The sequence below is a fragment of the Choloepus didactylus genome, chromosome 1 (genome assembly GCF_015220235.1).
Source record: "Choloepus didactylus isolate mChoDid1 chromosome 1, mChoDid1.pri, whole genome shotgun sequence".
Classification (NCBI taxonomy): Eukaryota; Metazoa; Chordata; class Mammalia; order Pilosa; family Megalonychidae; genus Choloepus; species Choloepus didactylus.
In genome coordinates this window covers 50348311-50352595 of record NC_051307.1, presented here as the reverse complement: position 1 = coordinate 50352595, position 4285 = coordinate 50348311, and the positions used below count along the sequence as shown (strand labels likewise).

Genomic DNA, 4285 nt, shown 5'->3' with positions numbered 1-4285 from the left:
GAGGTGTATTTTGTTGTTTTGTTTTTACCTTTATTTATACTTTGACTTGCCATAAGAACTGTGGGGAAAAATAAAACAAAAAAGTTTATTTCCACAGTTCATTAACACTGAAGAAGTGCTCCTAGAAAGGAGAATTCCAAGACCTAATATATTATGAAGTTAGAATTTTCCTACATCAGTCTTCTATTTTTTCATGAAATTAATTTTTAATAAGGCAGTACAAAAGCCTGGAAATCAGTATTTAAATAAGTAGACCCTCCAGCATTGCAGGTAAAATAAGTTGGCACAGGTTTCTAAATTGTCTGCCATCTTTATACTATTGTAATCGTTTTCTATGTGTGTTGTAAAAAATTACTGAACACTTAATGGCTTAATACAGCACAAATTTATTATATTACAGTTCTGTAAGTCAACATGGGTCCCAATGGGCTAAAATCAAAGTGTCAGCTGCATTCCTTCCCACTGCTCTAGGAAAGAATCTGTTTCCTTGTTTCTTCCAGCTTCTAGATGCCTCCACATTCCTTAGCTCATGGCTCTCTTCTTCTGTCTTCAGAGCCAGCAATGGCTGGTTGAGTCCTCCCCACCTTGCATCACCCTGACCTGTTCTTCCACTTTTAAGGATCCTTGTGATTATGCTGGTTTCATCTGGGTTATGGAGGACAATCTCCCTATCTCAAAATCCTTAATCACACCTGCAAAGTCCCTTTTGCTGCGGAAGGCAACACAGTTCCAGACTTCAGGATGTGGACATATTTGGGAAACCATTGTTTTACCTACCACTGTTAGTATTTACACTTCAAACATTTATCAGCCTTGCAATCTGGGAGAATTCAATATTTCTCTGGAACTAGCAAGACATAATATTTGCATGGGCAATTGTGTGAGTTTGATCTTCATTCATTTAAATAATTGCATTTGAAGGAAATCTCTGTCACTGTTTCAAACAACATTCCATGTGGTTATGATGGTGCCTCGGAATCCAAAGGATTATGCAGTATTTATGTATGACGGGCACTCAGGAGGGCGGAAAGCAGGACATCTGGCGCAGATTCTTCCCAGCTGAAGTGTAATTTCTCTGGGGACAACCAACTACCATTTAATTGTTTTACTTCCTTTTTTGGAAACATAATGCCCATCCTGTGCTATCTTAAGTCTTCAAGCATCTCATTTGACCTGCTTATACACATTCGACTAAAATATCTATATAAGACCTCATAAATGTAGTGAAGCTTTACACTTTGTCCATATCAAATCATTACATCTGCTATTAGTTAATCAGTGGGAAAAAAAGGTATAGAGAAGGAAAAATGTTTTGATACATTTAACGTATAAAGTGGGTATGCATGTTCAGGAATGCTGCGCTGATCAATAAAGTGCTGCAAGACTATGTGAGAAACAACACTCAAGCACGGCTGTTTTATTTTCCTTACCAAGTTTGGCTGTGGCTGAATGAAGAACACCGGCATTGATCATTGCTTTGTACTTGTACAAGAGACTATTTGCAGAGAGCCAAATATAGCAACAGAGGATTTAATATCTTGCCAAAAAATACAAAATATGTTCCCCTTTAAGCATGACACTCTATCCTTTTCTTGTGGCTCTTGCTAAAAGGAAAACAGAGCTTTAAACTACCCCCATTCCTTCTCTTGGACGTTCCCTAATCTTTTTCAAATGAACCATCTGTGGTTTTGTGGAGTTTCATGTTTCCAAAAGAAAGTGGCTACAAGAGAAGTCTATCCTGTGTGGTCATTTTTCTTACAAGGAAGTAATTCTAAATCAAAGATTAGAGTCGATGGCAATCAAGAAAATCACGCCTAGATGGCTCTAGATTAACCTAGGATCGCTGGGTGGTGTTCTGTGTTGCTTTTCGTGTTGAACCAAAACTTAAGAAAAAAGGATAGGCTTCAACCAACCAGGTACTTTCTTTGCTCTGGATCATGGTTGTTTTGTTCTGAAAGTTGTTTGATGGTGGATGAGCTAGTCCAGAAATCACTATCACGCAGTTAATGACACTGACTCTTCTACTCAATTTGTGATGTATATACAAAATTTTAAAAACAGTTTTGCAAACGTCACCAAGAAAACAGCTTTCCACAGTGACAGCTTTACCAGCCATCTCCGTGTGGGATTTTAAAACAAACACAAGGCTGTTTGGAAATACTTGGTATACGTAAATATGCAAAATATGTTTAACAGTGCTAACAGCTGTAGGGTGTACTCTCTCATCTACGAGCAGAATATTTTGGTGGCAGTGGTGGTTATTTTTTCCATCTTTGCTTGTCATTTTTCTTCCCCCTCCTTGTCTCCACCCACTCACCCCTCTGCAATCTCCAAGAGCACGTATTTAACACCCTTCCCCCACTTGCACGCCGTTTCCAAGAAAATCATTTCAGTAGATTCCCACTGAAAAAGGTGGGTGGTGCTTTGAAAGAATGTTTCAGAGTTACACGATGTTGTAAAGAGCGAGCTTCGGAGAACTTGCTTGGGCTTGATCTGACACCAGCCTCGCACATAGCCCAGACACTCCGCAGGCCGAATTCCATTAAGACTTGTCATTGTAAGGGGAGGGGAAGTCCTGTTGAGAGTGGCTTTCCCTCCATGATGATCCCAAAGAGCACAGACTAGTCATTTTACGCATGTGTTATCAGGTTCTATAATGTCAAGTTACTCATCCAATTATGAAAATAAACATAGGCTTTTCTGCTCAGAGCCATTAACTGAAGGGAGGACCCAAAAGAAGTTAAAATTATAGTCCTTATTTACAGGATTTTGACAGATTAAAAGTTTGGGGTGGGGGAAGTTGGCAAATATAGAGAGAAGTCCCCAGGTCCTAGGGCCAGTTACACTTGAAATTTGTTCATTTCATTTAGTCCCATATTACCTCTGTCAGATGAGGTTTGTTTTGAAGAGCAAATGAATCAAAAAATGTAAACTGCTTTGGGAAAACTAAAAGTATTAGATACAAAAAGATATGACCTAATTATTAAAAGTCCTCTATATACCATGAGCATTATATGAATTTATCCCAGGTAATACTCACAAATAGAAACATATAGAGCAAATTATTTGGGAGGCTGTTAGCAATATTAAAAAAAAAAAACAAAAAAAAAAAACGGGGATTTGAATTTAATGATACTACTTAAAAGATGTATATCCTTGGGCAATTTACTTAACCTCTTTAAATCTCAGTTTACTCATCTGCAAAATGAAAATATTAAAAGTAACTACTTCATATAGTGGTCGTGGAGATTAAATAAAGTATATAAATCATTTATCACTAAATATTATTGTTTTTCTTTTTATTAATCTTAATTTTTGGCAGTTGGGGGGATTGAGGATATCACAGCATCTAAATATTTGCCACAGTGCACTAAGCTACAAGTGATGGAGCCAACATTCAAACCCAGGTCCGATCTGTAAAAGAATCTCAGAACACTATACTACTCCCCAAAGTTGTTGCTATTATCACATCTGAATGTATTTGCTGTGAGCAGATTCTAATAATTTCTTAGACAGCTGGAATAAAAGAGGCAATAGGAGGAATTAAAATGGGGAGGATACTTTGGGGATTTGGTGAGCCAAATAGAGTAATGTGGGTTTGGTAAGACAAATAGAGTTATGACAGACTTTGAAATTGTAGAGCATTATTTGTAACTTGGGGATACAGAATCAATTCATTCAACATATTTTTTTCTGGTCTGAAGGATTATGGTTATTTTCCTCCTCAGGTCAACCTCAAATCTCATTAAAGTAGTGAATAACGGGTTTGAAAAATTGTAACTTTGTTGTGTTGACATCTTATTTTTCCTCTGAAAATGTTACCTCCCTAATATCTTTGACAAGCTCTTGTTTCATCTGCTAAACAAACCAAAACTATGTTTTGACCTTGACTTTTTAAAACATGTAATAAAGGTAATATTTTGAAATATCCTCATTTCCCACACCCTGAGAATGTGTAGGGGTAGGACTGGAGGTGATGGAATAAGTCATTTAAAACTTATTTTAAGTTTTAACCATATTAACTGGCAAAACACATACACTTGTAGCATCTCTGTCAGGAAGTTAAGAGGCATGCAAAAAGATTTCATTTTTGTCTTATCCCCCACTTGCCAGTTGTTTGATGTGGGCAAAAGTACTTTCTCATGTTAGTAAAAAAGAGGTGGTAATATCGACATTTTAGGGTAATGTGGATTTAAGGAGACAATGTACAGACGCCTGTCAAATGATAGACTTCATAGGCAACTTAGGATGTCATGTATCAGTTTATAATGGCTCCAATTATTAG

General features: G+C 37.1%; 1 pseudogene; it reads left to right on the top strand.

Annotated features, from left to right (window-relative positions):
• The first annotated feature begins 529 nt into the window (after window positions 1-529).
• On the top strand, window positions 530-1769 carry LOC119508706 (annotated as a pseudogene).
• The last annotated feature ends 2516 nt before the right edge of the window (window positions 1770-4285 follow it).